Raw genomic sequence first — 26,474 nt, forward strand, 5'->3', positions numbered from 1 at the left:
GTTACAGCCAGGGTGATTATGACCAGAGTTACAACCAGGGTTGATTATGACCAGAGTTACAACCAGGGTGATTATGACCAGGGTTACAACCAGGGTGATTATGACCAGAGTTACAACCAGAGTTACAACCAGGGTTGATTATGACCAGGGTGATTATGACCAGGGTGATTATGACCAGGGTGATTATGACCAGGGTGATTATGACCAGGGTTACAACCAGGGTTGATTATGACCAGGGTTACAGCCAGGGTGATTATGACCAGAGTTACAACCAGGGTGATTATGACCAGAGTTACAGCCAGGGTGATTACAACCAGGGTGATTATGACCAGGGTTACAGCCAGGGTGATTATGACCAGGCGTATAGCCAGGGTGATTATGACCAGGGTTGATTATGACCAGGGTGATTATGACCAGGGTTACAGCCAGGGTGATTATGACCAGGGTTGATTATGACCAGGGTGATTATGACCAGGCGTATAGCCAGGGTGATTATGACCAGGGTTGATTATGACCAGGGTTACAGCCAGGGTGATTATGACCAGGGTTACAGCCAGGGTGATTATGACCAGGGTTACAGCCAGGGAGATTATGACCAGGGTTACAGCCAGGGTGATTATGACCAGAGTTACAACCAGGGTGATTATGACCAGAGTTACAACCAGGGAGATTATGACCAGGGTTACAGCCAGGGTGATTATGACCAGGGTTACAGCCAGGGTGATTATGACCAGGGTTACAGCCAGGGTGATTATGACCAGGGTTACAGCCAGGGTGATTATGACCAGGGTTACAGCCAGGGTGATTATGACCAGGGTTACAGCCAGGGTGATTATGACCAGGGTTACAGCCAGGGTGATTATGACCAGAGTTACAGCCAGGGTGATTATGACCAGGGTTACAGCCAGGGTGATTATGACCAGGGTTACAGCCAGGGTGATTATGACCAGGGTTACAGCCAGGGTGATTATGACCAGGGTTGATTATGACCAGGGTTACAGCCAGGGTGATTATGACCAGGGTTACAGCCAGGGTGATTATGACCAGGGTTACAGCCAGGGTGATTATGACCAGGGTTACAGCCAGGGTGATTATGACCAGGGTTACAGCCAGGGTGATTATGACCAGGGTGATTATGACCAGGGTGATTATGACCAGGGTTACAGCCAGGGTGATTATGACCAGGGTTACAGCCAGGGTGATTATGACCAGGGTTGATTATGACCAGGGTTACAGCCAGGGTGATTATGACCAGGGTTACAGCCAGGGTGATTATGACCAGGGTTACAGCCAGGGAGATTATGACCAGGGTTACAGCCAGGGTGATTATGACCAGGGTTACAGCCAGGGAGTAAGTACAAGGAGTTGATGTCCACTCAGCAATAAATGAACCCCAAATAATCCTGGTCAGTCGTCGACCTTGTGAGCCAGCCGGCAGAAAATCCTGCAATGCTCCACTGTTTTCTCGGTGGCCCTCTCACTCATCTGGTGGACCCTGGTGTTCCTGAAGCCCTGTTTGGAGATACAGTCCAACAGGAACACTCTCAGAGACACCTCCTGGTGATCGTCACATGGACCAAAAGGTGAAGGACACCTGGAAGTCACTGGAATAGTGTTTGATCCACTTGGTGAAGCTGTTACACACCCTCTCCAGTAGGGAGTGGACTTTGGTGGTGATGGTGAGCTGGGTGATGGTGACGACGGCAACAGGGTTGGAGTACTTGGACAGCTTCCTGGTTGACGAGAGCTTCACCACCTCCTCGAAAGGTGTCCGGGGGGGGGGGTAGAGGGGTTTAGTGTCGGTGAGAGACTGCATCAACGGCTCGATCTGGTAGAAGTCTGCCTCCGAAAAAGAAGAAGAAGGATATTACTTTAAAATGTCAAATGTCAAGACAAAGATACTGAAATGTTTATTTATTTTATCTTAACACCCACGAGAAACACACTAAGAAGATAATACTGGCTCAGATTTGAACCGGCAACCCTCCAGTGGCAGGCCCACCGCTCTAACCCCTAGGCGACCTTACGCAGCAGATCCATCTCCGTGATGTCACAGGGCTCTGAGGTGCGTAGGAGGTTGAGGACATAGCGGAAGAGGGGCCCCATCTCCGTGATGTCACAGGGCAGGCTCTGAGGTGCGTAGGAGGTTGAGGACATAGCGGAAGAGGGGCCCCATCTCCGTGATGTCACAGGGCAGGCTCTGAGGTGCGTAGGAGGTTGAGGACATAGCGGAAGAGGGGCCCCATCTCTGTCGATGAAGTAGTGCACCTGTCAAATCAAAGATGGTCATATTCCCATATCACGCAGACATACCGGTATGTACAGTGCATTCAGAAAGTATTCAGAACCCTTGACTTTTTCCACATTTTGTACATTACTGCCTTATTATAAAACGGATTAAAGAATATTTTCCCCCCCATCAATCATGCAGTGGGGAGATTGTTTCAGCTGCAGGTACTGGGAGACTAGTCAGGATCAAGGGAAAGATAAACGGAACAAAGTACAGAGAGATCCTTGATGAAAAGCACTCTGGAACAGGTTAAGAATGGGGAGAAGGTTCACCTTAAAAAAAGGACAACGACCCTAAGCACACAGCCAAGACAACGCAGGAGTGGCTTCGGGACAAGTCTCTGAATGTCCTTGAGTGGCCCAGCCAGACCCCGGACTTAAACCCGATCGAACATCTCTGGAGAGACATGAAAATAGCTGTGCATTAACGGTCCCCATCCAACCTGACAGAGCTTGAGAGGATCTGCAGAGAAGAATGGGAGAAACTCCCCAAATACAGGTGTGCCAAGCTTGTAGCATCATACCCAGGAAGACTCAAGGCTGTAATCGCTGCCAAAGGTTCTTGAACAAAGTACAGAGTAAGGGGTCTGAATACTTATGTAAATATGATATCAGTTATTTATTTTAATACATTTGCACAATTTAAAAAACAAAACAGTTTTTGCTTTATCATTATGAGGTATTGTAGGTAGATTTCATCTATTTTAGAATAAGGCTGTAACGTAACAAAAACGTGGAACATTTTCCAAATGCACTGCATACCTACAGAACGGTGTCAAAGTGCCTGAGCGTCGTGTATGGTGGATGAAGTCCCTGTGGAACATGGGCCCCCCAGCATGGAGTCAGGGTAGCGCTGCAGGGTGGACTGGGACGTGGTGTACAGACAGCCACCCACGTCGAGGGTCAACCGGGTCAGTCATCTATAGACAGAGACAAACACATTACAGAAAGTATTCACATTCAGCCTATTATTATCACCCAGTCAATATGAAAATACAGACGTCCTTCCTAACTCAGTTGCCGGAGAGGAAGGAAACCGCTCAAGGTTTTCACCATGAGGCCAATGGTGACTTTAAATCAGGTACAGAGTTGAATGGCTGTGATTGGAGAAAACTATGGATGGATCAACAACATGGTTATGTGGACATCTATAAGTACCTAGGTGTCTGGCTAGACTGTAAACTCTCCTTCCAGACTCATATCAAACATGTCCAATCGAAAATCAAATCTAGAGTCGGCTTTCTATTCCGCAACAAAGCCTCCTTCACTCACGCTGCCAAACTTACCCTAGTAAAACTGACTATCCTACCGATCCTCGACTTCCAACACTCTACTCAGCAAACTGGATGCAGTTTATCACAGTGCCATCCGTTTTGTCACTAAAGCACCTTATACCACCCACCACTGCGACCTGTATGCTCTAGTCGGCTGGCCCTCGCTACATATTCGTCGCCAGACCCACTGGCTCCAGGTCATCTACAAGTCCATGCTAGGTAAAGCTCCGCCTTATCTCAGTTCACTGGTCACGATGGCAACACCCACCCGTAGCACGCGCTCCAGCAGGTGTATCTCACTGATCATCCCTAAAGCCAACACCTCATTTGGCCGCCTTTCGTTCCAGTACTCTGCTGCCTGTGACTGGAACGAATTGCAAAAATCGCTGAAGTTGGAGACTTTTATCTCCCTCACCAACTTCAAACCAACTTCAAACATCTGCTATCTGAGCAGCTAACCGATCGCTGCAGCTGTACATAGTCTATCGGTAAATAGCCCACCCATTTTTACCTACCTCATCCCCATACTGTTTTTATTTATTTACTTTTCTGCTCTTTTGCACACCAATATCTCTACCTGTACATGACCATCTGATCATTTATCACTCCAGTGTTAATCTGCTAAATTGTAATTATTCGCCTACCTCCTCATGCCGTTTGCACACAATGTATATAGACTCTCTTTTTTTTCTACTGTGTTATTGACTTGTTAATTGTTTACTCCATGTGTAACTCTGTGTTGTCTGTTCACACTGCTATGCTTTATCTTGGCCAGGTCGCAGTTGCAAATGAGAACTTGTTCTCAACTAGCCTACCTGGTTAAATAAAGGTTAAATAAATAAAAATAAATAAAAAATGGTAGTTACTCCACAATACTAACCTAACTGACAGAGTGAAAAGGAAGCCTGTACAGAATAACAAATATTCTAAAACATGCATCATGTTTGCAACTAAAGTAATACTGCATCAAATGTGGCAAAGCAATTACCTCTTTGACCTGAATACAAAGTGTTATGTTTGGGGTAAATCCAATACAAGACATTACTGAGACCCACTCTCCATATTTTCAAGCATAGTGGTGGCTGCATCATGTTATGGGTATGCTTGAAGTCGTTAAGGACTAGGGAGTTTTTCAGGATAAAAAAATTAATGAAATGGAGCTAAGCACAGGCAAAATCCTAGAGGAAAACCTGGTTCAGTCTGCTTTCCACCAGACACTGGGAGATGAATTCACCTTTCAGCAGGACAATAACCTGGTTCAGTCTGCTTTCCCCCAGACACTGGGAGATGAATTCACCTTTCAACAGGACAATAACCTTAAACACAAGGCCAAATCTACACTGGAGTTGCTTACCAAGAAGACAGTGGATGTTTCTGAAAGGCCGAATTACAGTTCGGACTTAAATCTAGTTGAAAATCTATGGCAATACCTGAAAATTGTTGCCTAGCAATAATCAACAAGATATTTGACAGAGCGTGAAGAATTTTTAAAACATTAATGGGCAAATGTTGTCCAATCTGTGTGGAAAGCTCTTACAGACCTACCAGAAAGACAGCAGTAACGGCAGATTTTTCCACAAAATATTGACTCAGGGGTGTGAATGGAAATTAGACATTTCTGTACTTAATTTTCAATACATTTGCAAACATTTCTAAAGACATGTTTTCACTTCATCATTATAAGTTATTGTGTGTTGATGGGTGAGAAAAATAATACATTTTAAATTCAGGCTGTAACAACAAAACGTGGATTAAGTCAAGGGGTGTGAATACCTTCTGAAGGCTCTGTATCAGTCAAGGGGTATGAATACTTTCTGAAGGCTCTGTACCAGTCAAGGGGTATGAATACTTTCTGAAGGCTCTGTACCAGTCAAGGGGTATGCATACTTTCTGAAGGCTCTGTACCAGTCAAGGGGTGTGAATACCTTCTGAAGGCTCTGTACCGGTCAAGGGGTGTGAATACCTTCTGAAGGCTCTGTACCAGTCAAGGGGTATGAATACCTTCTGAAGGCTCTGTACCAGTCAAGGGGTGTGAATACCTTCTGAAGACTCTGTACCAGTCAAGAGGTGTGAATACTTTCTGAAGGCTCTGTATCAGTCAAGGGGTGTGAATACTTTCTGAAGGCTCTGTATCAGTCAAGGGGTGTGAATACTTTCTGAAGGCTCTGTATCAGTCAAGGGGTGTGAATACTTTCTGAAGGCTCTGTATTAGTCAAGGGGTGTGAATACCTTCTGAAGGCTCTGTACCAGTCAAGGGGTGTGAATACCTTCTGAAGGCTCTGTACCAGTCAAGGGGTGTGAATACCTTCTGAAGGCTCTGTATCAGTCAAGGGGTGTGAATACCTTCTGAAGGCTCTGTACCAGTCAAGGGGTGTGAATACCTTCTGAAGGCTCTGTACCAGTCAAGGGGTGTGAATACTTTCTGAAGGCTCTGTACCAGTCAAGGGGTGTGAATACCTTCTGAAGGCTCTGTACCAGTCAAGGGGTGTGAATACCTTCTGAAGGCTCTGTATCAGTCAAGGGGTGTGAATACCTTCTGAAGGCTCTGTACCAGTCAAGGGGTGTGAATACCTTCTGAAGGCTCTGTACCAGTCAAGGGGTGTGAATACTTTCTGAAGGCTCTGTACCAGTCAAGGGGTGTGAATACTTTCTGAAGGCTCTGTACCAGTCAAGGGGTGTTAATACCTTCTGAAGGCTCTGTACCAGTCAAGGGGTGTGAATACCTTCTGAAGGCTCTGTACCAGTCAAGGGGTGTGAATACCTTCTGAAGGCTCTGTACCAGTCAAGGGGTGTGAATACTTTCTGAAGGCTCTGTAAAGACAGCCATCTACAGGAGACAGAAAGACAAACAAACTGGCAGTGTAAATCCTGGGTTAAATGTCCCGTCTAGCCTGGCCCAGAGCCCGTCTGTACCGTCTAGTCTGGCCCAGGGCCCGTCTGTACCGTCTAGTCTGGCCCAGGGCCCGTCTGTACCGTCTAGTCTGGCCCAAGGCCCGTCTGTACCGGCCCAAGGCCCGTCTGTACCGGCCCAAGGCCCGTCTGTACCGGCCCAAGGCCCGTCTGTACCGTCTAGTCTGGCCCAAGGCCCGTCTGTACCGGCCCAAGGCCCGTCTGTACCGTCTAGTCTGGCCCAAGGCCCGTCTAGTCTGGCCCAAGGCCCGTCTAGTCTGACCCAAGGCCCGTCTAGTCTGACCAGTCTGGCCCAAGGCCCGTCTAGTCTGGCCCAAGGCCCGTCTGTACCGTCTAGTCTGGCCCAAGGCCCGTCTGTACCGGCCCAAGGCCCGTCTGTACCGGCCCAAGGCCCGTCTGTACCGTCTAGTCTGGCCCAAGGCCCGTCTAGTCTGGCCCAAGGCCCGTCTAGTCTGACCCAAGGCCCGTCTAGTCTGACCAGTCTGGCCCAAGGCCCGTCTAGTCTGGCCCAAGGCCCGTCTGTACCGTCTAGTCTGGCCCAAGGCCCGTCTAGTCTGGCCCAAGGCCCGTCTGTACCGTCTAGTCTGGCCCAAGGCCCGTCTGTACCGTCTAGTCTGGCCCAAGGCCCGTCTGTACCATCTAGTCTGGCCCAAGGCCCGTCTAGTCTGGCCCAAGGCCCGTCTAGTCTGGCCCAAGGCCCGTCTGTACCGTCTAGTCTGGCCCAAGGCCCGTCTGTACCGTCTAGTCTGGCCCAAGGCCCGTCTAGTCTGGCCCAAGGCCCGTCTGTACCGTCTAGTCTGGCCCAAGGCCCGTCTGTACCGTCTAGTCTGGCCCAAGGCCCGTCTGTACCGTCTAGTCTGGCCCAAGGCCCGTCTAGTCTGGCCCAAGGCCTGTTTGTACTGTCTTGCCAACTGGACCATATATGTTAACAGAAGCCAACTGTTAGACCTACTCATCGTCACATGACAGCACAAACAGATCTGGGATCAGGCTACCACTGACCTGTCCTTGCAGATCTGGGATCAGGCTACCACTGACCTGTCCTAGCAGATCTGGGATCAGGCTACCACTGACCTGTCCTAGCAGATCTGGGATCAGGCTACCACTGACCTGTCCTAGCAGATCTGGGATCAGGCTACCACTGACCTGTCCTAGCAGATCTGGGATCAGGCTACCACTGACCTGTCCTAGCAGATCTGGGATCAGGCTACCACTGACCTGTCCTAGCAGATCTGGGATCAGGCTACCACTGACCTGTCCTAGCAGATCTGGGATCAGGCTACCACTGACCTGTCCTAGCAGATCTGGGATCAGGCTACCACTGACCTGTCCTAACTGTTGTAGCCGATTTCGTCACATTTCACCTCCTTCATGAGACATGGATTGTCACTTACTCTTATTGACACTCACCATATATCCCCAGTCTCCATCTTCCTATTCACTACCATACGGCCCCCACCGCCACCCTCCTCCCCGGGTGAACAGAGGCAGGGTGGAACGAATGGCTGTTCCGTCTGTTATACCACAGTCTTTTCTTGTCACACACCTGGGATCTGTTCTGTGTTAAGCAGCTCCAGTGGAGGACCCTGCAGAAGTCAAGAGAGAAAAAGAGTCATAAAAAAAATATATATATATATGCAGGGATGAAGAACTGTCAACAAGACATCAATAGATTGGTCTGATTTGACCCTTATCAAATGTCAATATAGCTAGTAGGGCCAAAATATCATATCATGGTATTTTATATTTTTGATTAATAAAAGTTCTAGATGTGCTTCTTGAGTAGTCCAGGGTGGCAACACATATATTCTACATGATTTCAATGGGTCCTTCTCCATTCTGATTGGTTTATACTGTTCATTTCAACAATCATTTCCTGCACTCATTTGAGATCATTTCCACAATATGGGCAATAATACTAGGCCTTATTTTAAACCAAATGTTGCAATTGCGATTTAGATCAAAACACTTGGGTGAACTTTTGGAATCATGGAAATAGAGTGTTTATTATAATTCTATAGTTAGAATATAAATAATAGTGGGCACTTTGAATAGTGTTGTTTGACATGACAACGAATGAAAATGCAACACAGACAAATTTTTGTGACAGGGTAGGAACCAAAGTGATGTTCAGTGTTTCCTAGGGGACCCTATAATCTTTGGCTACATTAAATGTTTATTCATATAGCCAACATATTCATGCTTCGCCTATTCCTCTTTGATTTAGAAGATAATGTTGCACAAACAACGTGCTGATTTAAGCCTCCACCAGTACTGGTATCAGGCTGTATTAGCTAGCTACGTAGCCAGCTAACTAGCAATTAGCATTAGTGGCTAACACGAATTTAGCTTAACATGCTAAGAAAATACAAAACTAGCTGTTTGCAGATGTAATAAACACAAACTAATATTCTAATTATAGGATGTTTGTCAATTTATATGAAGATGAAAGTGGAAACAACAACGTCGTCAACATTGTTGCATTGACCATGCAGACTGAACACAAGTGTCTCGAGGTCAAGCAACAACAAACGAGCTCCTTGAGTGACGAGGGAGGGGGGTCTGCGTGGAAAGCAGTGACGAGGGAGGGGGTCTGCGTGGAAAGCAGTGACGAGGGAGGGGGTCTGCGTGGAAAGCAGTGACGAGGGAGGGGGTCTGTGTGGAAAGCAGTGACGAGGGAGGGGGTCTGCGTGGAAAGCAGTGACGAGGGAGGGGGTCTGCGTGGAAAGCAGTGACGAGGGAGGGGGTCTGCGTGGAAAGCAGTGACGAGGGAGGGGGTCTGTGTGGAAAGCAGTGACGAGGGAGGGGGTCTGCGTGGAAAGCAGTGACGAGGGAGGGGGTCTGTGTGGAAAGCAGTGACGAGGGAGGGGGTCTGCGTGGAAAGCAGTGACGAGGGAGGGGGTCTGTGTGGAAAGCAGTGACGAGGGAGGGGGTCTGTGTGGAAAGCAGTGACGAGGGAGGGGGTCTGTGTGGAAAGCAGTGACGAGGGAGGGGGTCTGTGTGGAAAGCAGTGACGAGGGAGGGGGTCTGCGTGGAAAGCAGTGACGAGGGAGGGGGTCTGTGTGGAAAGCAGTGACGAGGGAGGGGGGTCTGCGTGGAAAGCAGTGACGAGGGAGGGGGGTCTGTGTGGAAAGCAGTGACGAGGGAGGGGGGTCTGTGTGGAAAGCAGTGACGAGGGAGGGGGGTCTGCGTGGAAAGCAGTCAAATACAGATTTGGAGTTAACCTTGGATTTTTTTTGGCAGGGGGACTTGTACAGGATTCTACCCTCCACAGATCAAAACATGCAACCTGTTTTTGGACGGAATTACCTGGAAGGCCCAAGCTATACAGCAAATGCTCTGGCAAACCAACAGAAAACACCATCCAACCTGGAACTGAGTGAGTAATGTTTAGTCTGAAGCTATATTTTATATTTAAAAGCCACGAATACATTACAATGATATATTTTACTTTATGAGGACTGAATGCTGAGTTGGACTACCAAGCCTGCCAGGACAAGGAGATTCAGCTTCAACTAGCACTGACGTGTCAGATGAGAGGTGTCACGAGACCTTTAGCCCAACAATGGCAGGAGAATCCAACCGGCTACTCCAAACCAAATGTAGAGGGCTTTGAAGCTGCCTCCCGCTGATCAGAGGTAATTAAAATACAGTACCCTCTGTATGTAAAAAAAATGATAAGGCAAGAAAAGAATATAAAATGGAGCTCCTTATGGAAAAATCAAGAGACACTTTTTGCTGACTATTATAAAAATGGGAACATCAGCAACCTCATGTTCCACACTGATCATCCCTTGGCAGGGCACAGTGCTACAGTGCCTTGCGAAAGTATTCGGCCCCCTTGAACTTTGCGACCTTTTGCCACATTTCAGGCTTCAAACATAAAGATATAAAACTGTATTTTTTTGTGAAGAATCAACAACAAGTGGGACACAATCATGAAGTGGAACGACATTTATTGGATATTTCAAACTTTTTAACAAATCAAAAACTGAAAAATTGGGCGTGCAAAATTATTCAGCCCCTTTACTTTCAGTGCAGCAAACTCTCTCTCCAGAAGTTCAGTGAGGATCTCTGAATGATCCAATGTTGACCTAAATGACTAATGATGATAAATACAATCCACCTGTGTGTAATCAAGTCTCCGTATAAATGCACCTGCACTGTGATAGTCTCAGAGGTCCGTTAAAAGCGCAGAGAGCATCATGAAGAACAAGGAACACACCAGGCAGGTCCGAGATACTGTTGTGAAGAAGTTTAAAGCCGGATTTGGATACAAAAAGACTTCCCAAGCTTTAAACATCCCAAGGAGCACTGTGCAAGCGATAATATTGAAATGGAAGGAGTATCAGACCACTGCAAATCTACCAAGACCTGGCCGTCCCTCTAAACTTTCAGCTCATACAAGGAGAAGACTGATCAGAGATGCAGCCAAGAGGCCCATGATCACTATGGATGAACTGCAGAGATCTACAGCTGAGGTGGGAGACTCTGTCCATAGGACAACAATCAGTCGTATATTGCACAAATCTGGCCTTTATGGAAGAGTGGCAAGAAGAAAGCCATTTCTTAAAGATATCCATAAAAAGTGTCGTTTAAAGTTTGCCACAAGCCACCTGGGAGACACACCAAACATGTGGAAGAAGGTGCTCTGGTCAGATGAAACAAAAATGGAACTTTTTGGCAACAATGCAAAACGTTATGTTTGGCGTAAAAGCAACACAGCCCATCACCCTGAACACACCATCCCCACTGTCAAACATGGTGGTGGCAGCATCATGGTTTGGGCCTGCTTTTCTTCAGCAGGGACAGGGAAGATGGTTAAAATTGATGGGAAGATGGATGGAGCCAAATACAGGACCATTCTGGAAGAAAACCTGATGGAGTCTGCAAAAGACCTGAGACTGGGACGGAGATTTGTCTTCCAACAAGACAATGATCCAAAACATCAAGCAAAATCTACAATGGAATGGTTCAAAAATAAACATATCCAGGTGTTAGAATGGCCAAGTCAAAGTCCAGACCTGAATCCAATCGAGAATCTGTGGAAAGAACTGAAAACTGCTGTTCACAAATGCTCTCCATCCAACCTCACTGAGCTCGAGCTGTTTTGCAAGGAGGAATGGGAAAAAAATTTCAGTCTCTCGATGTGCAAAACTGATAGAGACATACCCCAAGCGACTTACAGCTGTAATCGCAGCAAAAGGTGGCGCTACAAAGTATTAACTTAAGGGGGCTGAATAATTTTGCACGCCCAATTTTTCAGTTTTTGATTTGTTAAAAAAGTTTGAAATATCCAATAAATGTCGTTCCACTTCATGATTGTGTCCCACTTGTTGTTGATTCTTCACAAAAAAATAAAGTTTTATATCTTTATGTTTGAAGCCTGAAATGTGGCAAAAGGTCGCAAAGTTCAAGGGGGCCGAATACTTTCGCAAGGCACTGTATATTAGCACACTACCACTGTGTTAAGAGGGGGGGGGGTGTTAATGAGGGGTGGAAACTCAGGATATTAAGACAATGAGGACCTCTGAGTCAGCTAATATAAATCTTCATAAGTCTGGAACAGTATTGGTACAGGCCAACCCCAAACAGTTTTAGTTTTCACCTAATCAAAGAAATAGCCCAGCAGGAGAAGCTCTCCATTGAAAGATACCCCCACCCCGAGCGGGTCAGACCAGACCTCTTTCATTATATAACCCCACAGACGAGCCACCCCCAGCGGAAAGTCAACCTCCCAGCACAGAGTACTACTCCCTCATTGAAATGAAAGATACCTCCAGCTGGGTGAATTTAAGGCAGGTGGAGCTGGAACAGCAGGTGATTTCACCCCAGTCAGCACAGACCCAAACAACAGGTCAGCACAACACCACTCCCTTAACCAGACCCGTGAGGGGGATGGAGGAGAGGGTGAGGGGGATGGAAGAGAGGGTGAGGGGGATGGAGGAGAGGGTGAGGGGGATGGAGGAGAGGGTGAGGGGGTGGAGGAGAGGGTGAGGATGAGGGGGATGGAGGTGAGGGTGGGGGGGATGGAGGAGAGGGTGAGGGGGATGGAAGAGAGGGTGAGGGGGATTTATTTTACCTTTATTTAACCAGGCAAGTCAGTTAAGAACAAATTCTTATTTTCAATGACGGCCTGGGAACAGTGGGTTAACTGCCTGTTCAGGGGCAGAACGACAGATTTGTACCTTGTCAGCTCGGGGTTTGAACTTGCTAGTCCAACGCTCTAACCACTAGGCTACCCTGCCGCCCCAAGGAGAGGGTGAGGGGGATGGAGGAGAGGGTGAAGGGGGATGGAGGAGAGGGTGAGGGGGATGGAGGAGAGGGTGAGGGGGATGGAGGAGAGGGTGAGGGGGATGGAGGAGAGGGTGAGGATGAGGGGATGGAGGTGAGGGGGACGGCATGTGACAGAGAACAACCTACTAGAGAGGTGGCCACCCCCACAGAGAAGCCAGCAGAACAGCCCACCTCAGCTCCCGACAAAAGTCTAGACACCATAGCAGAACAGTCCACCTGACCATAGCATCAAAATCACAGAGGGACAGACCCTTCTGAGCACCCCCCATCAGCCACCTTGATAGCCCTCCTGACAACCCCCCCCACACCCACTGAGGACAAACATAACACAGATTGTACTCCTTATGGACTCAAACTGGAAATATATACAAGAGAGTGTCTAAACTCTGGTGTCCAAACACCCAGCGCGCCCTAGACCTTCTGTCTGAGGACCGACTAGGGTCACCCAGCGCTCCCTAGACCTTCTGTCTGAGGACCGACTAGGGTCACCCAGCGCTCCCTAGACCTTCTGTCTGAGGACCGACTAGGGTCACCCAGCGCTCCCTAGACCTTCTGTCTGAGGACCGACTAGGGTCACCCAGCGCTCCCTAGACCTTCTGTCTGAGGACCGACTAGGGTCACCCAGCGCTCCCTAGACCTTCTGTCTGAGGACCGACTAGGGTCACCCAGCGCTCCCTAGACCTTCTGTCTGAGGACCGACTAGGGTCACCCAGCCACATAATAATACACACAGGGCCAAACTACCTGAGAACACCGCTGGAAAGTGTGGCCACAGCACTGAAGGGAATGATTGAAAAGGCTTCTTCTACTTTCCCCACTGCACAAGTGGTTACCAACTAAAGTATTCCAGTCTGCTACCATACAGCGGGTAAACGCAAGTATTTTCCATGACTGTGCCTCAAAACCAAATGTTTTCCTGGCCCACCACTTTATCCTGGACTTGAACAGCCTCTATGACCAGGTCCACCTCTACAAGGCAGCAGTGACCACCTTTGCCCGGACCCTAAAGGACATCACTCTCAAACGTATCCCACACAGGAGGACCAGATCAATAGACACCCCAGACCTGCGGGACACCCCACCCCGGACCTGCGGGACACCCCCACCCCGGACCTGCGGGACACCCCACCCCGGACCTGCGGGACACCCCCACCCCGGACCTGCGGCCGGACCTGCGGGACACCCCACCCCGGACCTGCGGGACACCCCACCCCAGACCTGCGGGACACCCCACCCCAGACCTGCGGGACACCCCACCCCGGACCTGCATTATAGAGGACCCACAGCGAGAGGACCTACATCCAGACCACAACACCACCAGCCACATACACACCCCCACCCCAACCAATCAACACTCCCCCAAGTCAACCATGCCCACACCCCATTTAGGCCCCCTCAGATCAGACCTATGCCACTCCTGCCCACCCCATGCACCCCACCCCCGCAAAGAGGGCCCAAACATGGAAGTCACACATCCGCCCAGGCCGTGAGCAGGCAAACAGTAGCCCAAGCTAATGGCATGTACCAGATGCTCAGCAGGCTCTGCTCACACTTACTGGCCTGAGGCCAAACCACACGACCAAAAACATTGGACACTATGGAACACAAAGTCTTCACTATATCATCCTGGAATATCCAAGGCCTGAGGTCATCTGCCTTTGGCCTAAAGAGCAGGAACCTGGACTTCACCAAAGAAATCGGAAATACAGACATTGTCATCCTACAAGAAACATGGTATATAGGAGACGGACCCACTGGTTGCTCTCTAGCTTATGGAGGGCTGGTAGTCCCATCCACCAAACTACCAAGTGTGAAACAGGGAAGGGACTCAAATTATGCTAATTTGGTATAGAGCAGACCTAACTCACTCCAATAAATTAATGAAAATAGGAACATTTTACATTTGACTAGAAATTCAAAAGGAAATTATCTTAACAGAGAAAATTGTCCTCCTGTATGCTACCTATATCCCGCAAGTAGAACCCCCATACTTTAATGAAGACAGCTTCTCCATCCTGGAGGGGGAAATCAATCATTTCCAGGTCCAGGGACATGTACTAGTCTGTGGTGACCTAAAATACCAGAACCAGACAATAACCTGACACCCTCAGCACACAGGGGGACAAACACCTGCCTGGAGGTGACAGCATTCCCATAACCAACAAAAACAGGTCACAACTCCGTCGCACACTGGGTCTGTACATAGTCAATGTTAGGCTTCGAGGGGACTCCTATGGTAGGTACACCTATAGCTAATCTCTTGGCAGTAGTACTGTAGACTACTTTATCACTGACCTCAACCCAGAGTCTCTCAGGGCGTTCACAGTCAGCCCACTGACACCCCGATCAGATCACAGCAAAATCACGGTCTACTTGAACAGAGCAATACTCTGTCGTGAGGCATCAAAGACAAAGGAACTGAGTAATATTAAGAAATGCTATAGATGGAAGGAAAGTCGTGTGGAAACCTAATAAAAAAACAATTAGGCAACAACAAATTCAATCCCTTTTAGACAACTTCCTGGACAAAACGTTCCACTGTAATAGTGAAGGTGTAAACTTGGCAGTAGAAAATCTAAACAGCATATTTGACCTCTCAGCTTCCCGATAAAATAAAATAAATTCAAACAGAAAACCAAAGAAAAATGAACAACAATGACAAATGATTGATGAAGAATGCAAAAACCTAAGAAAGAAATTGAGAAACCTGTCCAACCAAAAAAATTGAGACCCAGAAAACCTGAGTCTACGCCTTCACTATGGTGAATGACTAAAACAATACAGAAATACACTACGGAAAAAGAAGGACCAGCATGTCAGAAATCAGCTCAATGTAATTGAAGAATCCATAGACTAACCACTTCTGGGAAAATTGGAAAACATTACAACAAACGAAGAATTATGTATCCAAAATGGAAATGTATGGGTAAACCACTTGTCCAATCTTTTAGGCCCTATAACAAAGAACAAACAGCAAAAACATACACATGATCAAATACAAATCTTAGAATTACTATTAAAGACGACCAGAACCCACTGGATTCCAGAACCCACTGGATTCCAGAACCCACTGGATTCCAGAACCCACTGGATTCTCCAATTACATTGAATGAGTTACAGGACAAAATAAAAAACCCTCCAACCCAAAAAGGCCTGTGGTGTTGGTATCCTCAATGAAATTATCAAATATACAGACCACAAATTCCAACTAGCTATACTTAAACTCTTTAACATCATCCTTAGCTCTGGCATGTTCCCCAATATTTGAAACCAAGGACTGATCACCCCAATCCACAAAAGTGGAGGCAAATTTGACCATAATAACTACCGTGGGATATGTGTCAACAGCAACCTTGGGAAAATCCTCTGCATTATCATTAACCGCAGACTCGTACATATTCTCAATGAAAACAATGTACTGAGCAAATGTCAAATTGGCTTTTTACTAAATGATCACACGACAGACCACGTATTCACCCTAACTGGCAAACAAAGGCAAAGTCTTCTCATGCTTTGTTGATTTTTAAAAAATCCTTAGACTTAATTTTGCATGAGGAGGCCGGGCTCACCCTACTAGAATCTGAAGTGAAATGTCTACTGATGATCTGGTGCTTCTGTCCCCAACCAAGGAGGGCCTACAGCAGCACCTAGATCTTCTGCACAGATTCTGCCAGACATGGGCCCTGACAGTAAATCTCAGTAAGACCAAAATAATGGTGTTCCAAAAAAGGTCCAGTTGCCAGGACCACAAATACAAATTCCATTTTAGACACCGTTGCCCTAGAGCACACAAAAAAACTATACATACCTCGGTCTAAACATCAGCATCACAGGTAACTTCCACAAAGCTGTGAACGAACTGAGAGACACGGCAAGAAGGGCCTTCTATGCCATCAAAAGGAACATAAAATTAGACATACCAATTAGGATCTGGCTAAAAATACTGGAATCAGTTACAGAACCCATTGCCCTTTCTGGTTGTGAGGTCTGGATGCAAAAGATCTTTAAAATTATACAACCACCTACAGGAAGCGATTCCCAAACAAAGCCATCACCCACAGAGAGATTAACCTAGAGAAGAGTCCACTAAGCAAGCTGGTCCTGGGACTATGTTCACAAACACAAACGAGCCCCAGGACAGCAACACAACTAGACCCGACCAAAACATGATAAAACAAAAAGATAATTACCTGACACATTGGAAAGAATGAACAAAAAACAAAGCAAACTAGAATGCTATTTGGCCCTAAACAGAGAGTACACAGTGGCAGAATACCTGACCACTGTGATTGACCCAAACTTAAGGAAAGCTTTAACTATGTACAGAGTCAGTGAGCATAGCCTTGCTATTGAGAAAGGCTGCCGTAGGCAGACCTGGCTCTCAAGAGAAGACAGTCTATGTGCACACTGCCCACAAAATGAGGTGAAAATACTCTTCCTAACCTCCTGCCAAATGTATGACCATATTAGAGACACATATTTCCCTTAAATTACACAGAACCACAAAGAATTCAAAAACAAATCTGATTTTGATATCTACTGTGTGAAATACCAGTGTGCCATCACAGCAGCAAGATTGTAAATACAACCCATATTTATGTTATTTATTTTCCCTTTTGTACATTGTTACAACACTGTATATATATATATATACACATATGACATTTGTAATGTCTTTATTCTTTTGCAACTTCTGTGACTAATGTTTACTGTTCAATTTTTATTGTTTATTTCACTTTTGTATATTATTTACTTCACTTGCTTTTTCAATGTTAACACATGTTTACCATGTCAATAACACCCCTTGAATTGAGAGAGAGGGATGACTCAAGTAGCGGACTAAACTATACAAATGGAAGTTAAACACGCCGTATCACATTTAACAAACCAAACACCGTTATAAAAGATCAGGTAAAAACCCAAACCGGTCCGTGCATCAATACCGGTATATAGTCAAATACAGTATCCCACTCAGCCATAAGAGTATCGCATTCATGCACCAATTTAATTAATTTAATTTGGACTAGATCAAAAGTGGTGGCTAGAAATGATCCACACACAGAGCCTTCAGAAAGTATTCACACCCCTTGACTGATACAGAGCCTTCAGAAGGTATTCACACCCCTTGACTGATACAGAGCCTTCAGAAGGTATTCACACCCCTTGACTGATACAGAGCCTTCAGAAGGTATTCACACCCCTTGACTGATACAGAGCCTTCAGAAGGTATTCACACCCCTTGACTGGTACAGAGCCTTCAGAAGGTATTCACACCCCTTGACTGGTACAGAGCCTTCAGAAGGTATTCACGCCCCTTGACTGGTACAGAGCCTTCAGAAGGTATTCACACCCCTTGACTGAGACAGAGCCTTCAGAAGGTATTCACACCCCTTGACTGGTACAGAGCCTTCAGAAGGTATTCACACCCCTTGACTGATACAGAGCCTTCAGAAGGTATTCACACCCCTTGACTGGTACAGAGCCTTCAGAAGGTATTCACACCCCTTGACTGATACAGAGCCTTCAGAAGGTATTCACACCCCTTGACTGGTACAGAGCCTTCAGAAGGTATTCACACCCCTTGACTGATACAGAGCCTTCAGAAGGTATTCACACCCCTTGACTGGTACAGAGCCTTCAGAAGGTATTCACACCCCTTGACTGATACAGAGCCTTCAGAAGGTATTCACACCCCTTGACTGGTACAGAGCCTTCAGAAGGTATTCACACCCCTTGACTGATACAGAGCCTTCAGAAGGTATTCACACCCCTTGACTGGTACAGAGCCTTCAGAAGGTATTCACACCCCTTGACTGGTACAGAGCCTTCAGAAGGTATTCACACCCCTTGACTGGTACAGAGCCTTCAGAAGGTATTCACACCCCTTGACTGATACAGAGCCTTCAGAAGGTATTCACACCCTTGACTGGTACAGAGCCTTCAGAAGGTATTCACACCCCTTGACTGATACAGAGCCTTCAGAAGGTATTCACACCCCTTGACTGGTACAGAGCCTTCAGAAGGTATTCACACCCCTTGACTGGTACAGAGCCTTCAGAAGGTATTCACACCCCTTGACTGATACAGAGCCTTCATTTACATTACATTTAAGTCATTTAGCAGACGCTCTTATCCAGAGCGACTTACAAATTGGTGCTTTCACCTTATGACATCCAGTGGAACAGCCACTTTACAATAGTGCATCTAGGTCTTTTAAGGGGGGAGGGGAGAAGGATTACTTTATCCTATCCTAGGTATTCCTTAAAGAGGTGGGGTTTCAGGTGTCTCCGGAAGGTGGTGATTGACTCCGCTGTCCTGGCGTCGTGAGGGAGTTTGTTCCACCATTGGGGGGCCAGAGCAGCGAACAGTTTTGACTGGGCTGAGCGGGAACTGTACTTCCTCAGTGGTAGGGAGGCGAGCAGGCCAGAGGTGGATGAACGCAGTGCCCTTGTTTGGGTGTAGGGCCTGATCAGAGCCTGGAGGTAGTGAGGTGCCGTTCCCCTCACAGCTCCGTAGGCAAGCACCATGGTCTTGTAGCGGATGCGAGCTTCACCTGGAAGCCAGTGGAGAGAGCGGAGGAGCGGGGTGACGTGAGAGAACTTGGGAAGGTTGAACACCAGACGGGCTGCGGCGTTCTGGATGAGTTGTAGGGGTTTAATGGCACAGGCAGGGAGCCCAGCCAACAGCGAGTTGCAGTAATCCAGACGGGAGATGACAAGTGCCTGGATTAGGACCTGCGCCGCTTCCTGTGTGAGGCAGGGTCGTACTCTGCGGATGTTGTAGAGCATGAACCTACAGGAACGGGCCACCGCCTTGATGTTATTTGAGAACGACAGGGTGTTGTCCAGGATCACGCCAAGGTTCTTAGCGCTCTGGGACGAGGACACAATGGAGTTGTCAACCGTGATGGCGAGATCATGGAACGGGCAGTCCTTCCCGGGAGGAAGAGCAGCTCCGTCTTGTCGAGGTTCAGCTTGAGGTGATGATCCGTCATCCACACTGATATGTCTGCCAGACATGCAGAGATGCGATTCGCCACCTGGTCGTCAGAAGGGGAAAGGAGAAGATTAATTGTGTGTCGTCTGCATAGCAATGATAGGAGAGACCATGTGAGGTTATGACAGAGCCAAGTGACTTGGTGTATAGCGAGAATAGGAGAGGGCCTAGAACAGAGCCCTGGGGACACCAGTGGTGAGCACGTGGTGAGGAGACGGATTCTCGCCACGCCACCTGGTAGGAGCGACCTGTCAGGTAGGACGCAATCCAAGCGTGGGCCGCGCCGGAGATGCCCAACTCGGAGAGGGTGGAGAGGAGGATCTGATGGTTCACAGTATCGAAGGCAGCCGATAGGTCTAGAAGGATGAGAGCAGAGGAAAGAGAGTTAGCTTTAGCAGTGCGGAGCGCCTCCGTGATACAGAGAAGAGCAGTCTCAGTTGAATGACTAGTCTTGAAACCTGACTGATTTGGATCAAGAAGGTCATTCTGAGAGAGATAGCGGGAGAGCTGGCCAAGGACGGCACGTTCAAGAGTTTTGGAGAGAAAAGAAAGAAGGGATACTGGTCTGTAGTTGTTGACATCGGAGGGATCGAGTGTAGGTTTTTTCAGAAGGGGTGCAACTCTCGCTCTCTTGAAGACGGGAGGGACGTAGCCAGCGGTCAGGGATGAGTTGATGAGCGAGGTGAGGTAAGGGAGAAGGTCACCGGAGATGGTCTGGAGAAGAGAGGAGGGGATAGGGTCAAGCGGGCAGGTTGTTGGGCGGCCGGCCGTCACAAGACGCGAGATGTCATCTGGAGAGAGAGGGGAGAAAGAGGTCAGAGCACAGGGTAGGGCAGTGTGAGCAGAACCAGCGGTGTCGTTTGACTTAGCAAACGAGGATCGGATGTCGTCGACCTTCTTTTCAAAATGGTTGACGAAGTCATCTGCAGAGAGGGAGGAGGGGGGGGAGGGGGAGGAGGATTCAGAGGGAGGAGAAGGTGGCAAAGAGCTTCCTAGGGTTAGAGGCAGATGCTTGGAATTTAGAGTGGTAGAAAGTGGCTTTAGCAGCAGAGACAGAGGAGGAAAATGTAGAGAGGAGGGAGTGAAAGGATGCCAGGTCCGCAGGGAGGCGAGTTTTCCTCCATTTCCGCTCGGCTGCCCGGAGCCCTGTTCTGTGAGCTCGCAATGAGTCGTCGAGCCACGGAGCGGGGAGGGGAGGACCGAGCCGGCCTGGAGGATAGGGGACATAGAGAGTCAAAGGATGCAGAAAGGGAGGAGAGGAGGGTTGAGGAGGCAGAATCAGGAGATAGGTTGGAGAAGGTTTGAGCAGAGGGAAGAGATGATAGGATGGAAGAGGAGAGAGTAGCGGGGAGAGAGAGCGAAGGTTGGGACGGCGCGATACCATCCGAGTAGGGGCAGTGTGGGAAGTGTTGGATGAGAGCGAGAGGGAAAAGGATACAAGGTAGTGGTCGGAGACTTGGAGGGAGTTGCAATAAGGTTAGTGGAGGAACAGCATCTAGTAAAGATGAGGTCGAGCGTATTGCCTGCCTTGTGAGTAGGGGGAAGGTGAGAGGGTGAGGTCAAAAGAGGAGAGGAGTGGAAAGAAGGAGGCAGAGAGGAATGAGTCAAAGGTAGACGTGGGGAGGTTAAAGTCGCCCAGAACTGTGAGAGGTGAGCCGTCCTCAGGAAAGGAGCTTATCAAGGCTTCAAGCTCATTGATGAACTCTCCGAGGGAACCTGGAGGGCGATAAATGATAAGGATGTTAAGCTTGAAAGGGCTGGTAACTGTGACAGCATGGAATTCAAAGGAGGCGATAGACAGATGGGTAAGGGGAGAAAGAGAGAATGACCACTTGGGAGAGATGAGGATCCCGGTGCCACCACCCCGCTGACCAGAAGCTCTCGGGGTGTGCGAGAGCACGTGGGCGGACGAAGAGAGAGCAGTAGGAGTAGCGGTGTTGTCTGTGGTGATCCATGTTTCCGTCAGAGCCAAGAAGTCGAGGGACTGGAGGGAGGCATAGGCTGAGATGAACTCTGCCTTGTTGGCCGCAGATCGGCAGTTCCAGAGGCTACCGGAGACCTGGAACTCCACGTGGGTCGTGCCTTCAGAAGGTATTCACACCCCTTGACTGGTACAGAGCCTTCAGAAGGTATTCACACCCCTTGACTGATACAGAGCCTTCAGAAGGTATTCACACCCCTTGACTGATACAGAGCCTTCAGAAGGTATTCACACCCCTTGACTGATACAGAGCCTTCAGAAGGTATTCACACCCCTTGACTGATACAGCGCCTTCAGAAGGTATTCACACCCCTTGACTGATACAGAGCCTTCAGAAGGTATTCACACCCCTTGACTTATTCCACATTCTGTGTCACAGCCTGAATATAAAATTGATTAAATTGATGCGTCTTACCCATCTACACACCATAATGACAAAGTTAAAACATGTTTTTAGAATTGTTTGCTAATTTATCAGTACATTATTGTTACAGTCGTATGTCGTTCTCATTCTCAGAGTGGACACGTTGTTTGCAGAGCTCAAAACCTATCCTACACTTGTGAGAAACAAGTTTTGGTTTATTTCCATTCCATTTACGAGATGTAAATCTATTTATTGTCATTTTTTTTGGAGCGCTCATGTCAATATTTGAGTAAAGACACGGACCCGATTACGCATATAGAAGTAGGCCTAGGCTAGCTGGCCTGCGCGCAAATGTAGGCCTATAAATGGGGGTTGTCCGATAGTATTTCTGATGGTCTTAACTTACCACCACTAATGAGCTGTGGAGCTTCTCAACGTTCTATTTATTTCTTTACCTCAAAACAAAAGTATTTTTTTAATCCATTGAGTGACAATAGTTCTTCAATGTATTTGAAAAATATTTCCAGCTCTCGGTTGCCACTCGGGATGAAAGGGAAAAATGTCACTGATCCAGCCATAAAATACCTGATGACTTCTGAGCGCTTGCACAAATAGCCTACAGCTGTGTCTGTTCCGAGCTCACTGTGGCCCAGAATATTTTATACAAGCTTAGGCTGGACCCAGTTAATAGTTAATACAATGTTTCACGTTTGTTGTAGAGATGCCATGCCTAGCCAATGTGATTCACAGGATATTATTATATATATATATTTTTTTTTAAATCAGGATATTTTCTACCTGTAAGCTGTTATGTTTTTATTTGTTGGCTTTATGTAGGCTCTTTTTACATCGTTGGCAAACTTTTAGATTGGTATCATTTACATTTAGATGAACAACATGACAATGATTTTAAGATACAAAAGACTATTATAAATTAAATGAAACTGTTCCACGAAAAGGTGCTTATGAAAATCATAACTGGCCTGCAGATCGGGTTGAAATGGTAATATAACATGGCAGTCCGAATGGAAAAGGCTGCCCGACAGCCTATTACCAGCAACTACAGGAGTATAATGGCTGAATCTGCCAAGACCAGTAGCTGGAGAAGGGTCTTCTTCAGGATAGGCTCTCTCGGTTTCCCTCGAGTCATGTATGTCTTAAATATTTAATCTAACAGTGAGCGTAAAAGCATCAGACAAGCTCAGTACATATAGTTGATTTGATTAAAACACAGTGTCTATATGGAAAAATACACGTTTTAACATTTCAACCAATCGATTGGTAAAAAAAAAGAAAAATGGGCAACTCTCGGTTGCTCAAGATTGTATTTTAACCGGGGACTGCCCTATGGGACTCTCACGAACATGAGCCGGGGACTGCCCTATGGGACTCTCACGAACATGAGCCGGGGACTACCCTATGAGACAGGGACTGCCCTATGGGACTATCACGAACATGAGCCGGGGACTACCCTATGAGACAGGGACTGCCCTATGAGGCTCTCACGAACATGAGCCGGGGACTGCCCTATGAGACTAACAAACATGAGTCAGGGACTGCCCTATGAGACTAACGAACATGAGTCAGGGACTGCCCTATGAGACTAACGAACATGAGTCAGGGACTGCCCTATGAGACTCTCACAAACATGAGTCAGGGACTGCCCTATGAGACTCTCACAAACATGAGCCGGGGACTACCCTACACCTGCATTGCTTGCTGTTTTGGGTTTTAGGCTGGGTTTCTGTACAGCACTTTGAGATATCAGCTGATGTACGAAGGGCTATATAAATACATTTGATTTGATTTGCCCTATGAGACTCTCACAAACATGAGCCGGGGACTGCCCTATGAGACTAACGAACATGAGCCGGGGACTGCCCTATGAGACTAACGAACATGAGACAGGGACTGCCCTATGAGACTAACGAACATGAGCCAGGGACTGCCCTATGAGACTAACGAACATGAGTCAGGGACCGCCCTATGAGACTAACGAACATGAGTCAGGGACTGCCCTATGAGACTAACGAACATGAGTCAGGGACTGCCCTATGAGACTAACGAACATGAGTCAGGGACTGCCCTATGAGACTAACGAACATGAGTCAGGGACTGCCCTATGAGACTAACGAACATGAGCCAGGGACTGCCCTATGAGACTAACGAACATGAGTCAGGGACCGCCCTATGAGACTAACGAACATGGGTCAGGGACTGCCCAATGAGACTAACGAACATGAGTCAGGGACTGCCCTATGAGACTAACGAACATGAGTCTCCGTTTTGCTCTACGCCCTCCTCAAGCTTGCGGGATTCGTCTCTAGTTGGTACCACGATCTGCCAACTTGTGTCTGTCACGCGACAGACACAACAGTTTGGACTACAAACTAATGTGACCCCTCTGTGGAAAGGTGAAATGCTGTAGGATGCCCACAAGACTCGTCTGAAGGTAGCCTGGTACCAGTTTATTTTTTAAGAATGGAAGTGTGTGTATATATTTATATCTATATACACACACTTCCATTCTTAAAAAAATAAACTGGTACCAGGCTACCTTCAGACGAGTCTTGTGGGCATCATATATATATATATATATATATATATATATATATATATATATATATATATATATATATATATATAGAGAGAGAGAGAGAAGTAATTTAGTGGCAAAAAAAAATTAAATATAGGGGGATAATATTCTGAGCTTATATCTCTCAAAAGAAAAGGTCTGACACTTTAAAAAACAAACTTCCTTTAGACAATTTTTCCCCATGTATGAATCGGTTTTTCCAATGTGTTTCTATGGGCTAAAAGCAGTAAGGCCATATTTAATGTTTCATCAACCATTTGTCCTACACCTAAAAAAGGGACCTAAAATTCAAATAGCTAAATGTTCCATCTTTAAAAAATTCCACGTTAGAACGTTTTCATGATTAAAAAAAAATTACTTGAGAAATACTGCACCAAACATATTAGGGCGTAAAATTGAGCTCTAAGATATATGACAAAAACGTCCAAATGTATGATTTCTTGAGGGAGAGTATACTGGCTACGGTGTCTCAAAATTGATAAATGAAATTTTTGGGGAAAAAGCCAACTCCTTGCCAGCTCCTTCATTAATTTAATCAGATGGCTCATTCATCACAAAGCCCACTGATAATGCAAACTACTTTAATGACTTTTTCATTGGCAAGATAAGCAAACTTAGGGATGACATGCCAGCAACAAACACTGACACTACACATCCAAGTATATCTGACCAAATTATGAAAGACAAGAATTGTACATTTGAATTCGGTTAAAGTCAATGTGGAAAAGGTGAAAAAAGTACTGTCTATTAACAATGACAATCCACCGGGGTCTGACAATATGGATGGATAATTACTGAGGATAATAGCGGACGATATTGACACTCCTATTTGTCACATCTTACATTTAAGTCTACTAGAAAGTGTGTTCCCTCAGGTCTGGAGGGCAGTTAGTCATTCCTCTACCCAAGAATAGTAAAGCCCCCTTTACCGGCTGAAACAGCCAACCTTCAGCAAACTCATTTCCGCTGCTTGGGCACCTACAATTTTCTATGGAGTCGAAGTCCACGCCCCTTCGTCATGTGATTGGTCAAAAGAAGAGATTCTTCAATAAAATCTTTGTTGTCATTCAACGAGAGAACTTGTTCTCATGCACACAAAAAAAATAATTGATAAAAAAATACTGTCACCAAACATCTTAGTTAGATGTCAAATTGCGCGACTAAGATCTCTTCGGCAGAAACGTCAAAATGAATGACATTTCTTGAGTTACCTTAGATTAATTCAGACTATTTCAAGAGAGTGAATACTGGCTACGGCGTCTCAAAATAGACAAACGGTACTTATTGACATCTTTTCCCCTCGTATTTCAAGTATGCTCTTGGGGGAATCCCCGCGGATATATTTGTCGTTGGTCCAACGATTGGCCAAACAAGGGAAGTCCGCAACTCAAGCCTCTCAGCCCTCGTTTTTGATCGAGTTTACAATTATTTTCACTTCGGGGCCTGAAATGCCCCATAATTCAATTCGCGATGATTGTACATCCGCTAAGAAAAGTCGGCCAAAACGTAAAACCTCAATATGAAGAAGTTAACATACAAGTCTAAGTACAAACAAATGTAAATACATTTGAAATTGTGCTACTAATGCACATTATGGCACAAACACGTCACGTAAAAGTAATTGTGTTTTTGGAAATTGTAGAAATAAAACATGTTCCTTCTTCAGAAGTTCCAGCTAGGCAGGCTAACATTTGCTAATTCATTTTCTAGCTATCATACAGTAGGCCAATATTCATAATTATATATTTAATGTAAGTAGACATGCAA

The 26,474-nt window shown here is 46.7% G+C and overlaps 1 pseudogene; it reads right to left on the bottom strand.

Annotated features, from left to right (window-relative positions):
* Positions 1-867: 867 nt before the first annotated feature.
* On the bottom strand, positions 868-26,152 carry LOC135560270 (BTB/POZ domain-containing protein KCTD6-like; annotated as a pseudogene).
* Between the last annotated feature and the right edge of the window lie 322 nt (positions 26,153-26,474).

The sequence above is a fragment of the Oncorhynchus nerka genome, linkage group LG15 (assembly GCF_034236695.1).
Source record: "Oncorhynchus nerka isolate Pitt River linkage group LG15, Oner_Uvic_2.0, whole genome shotgun sequence".
Lineage (NCBI taxonomy): Eukaryota > Metazoa > Chordata > Actinopteri > Salmoniformes > Salmonidae > Oncorhynchus > Oncorhynchus nerka.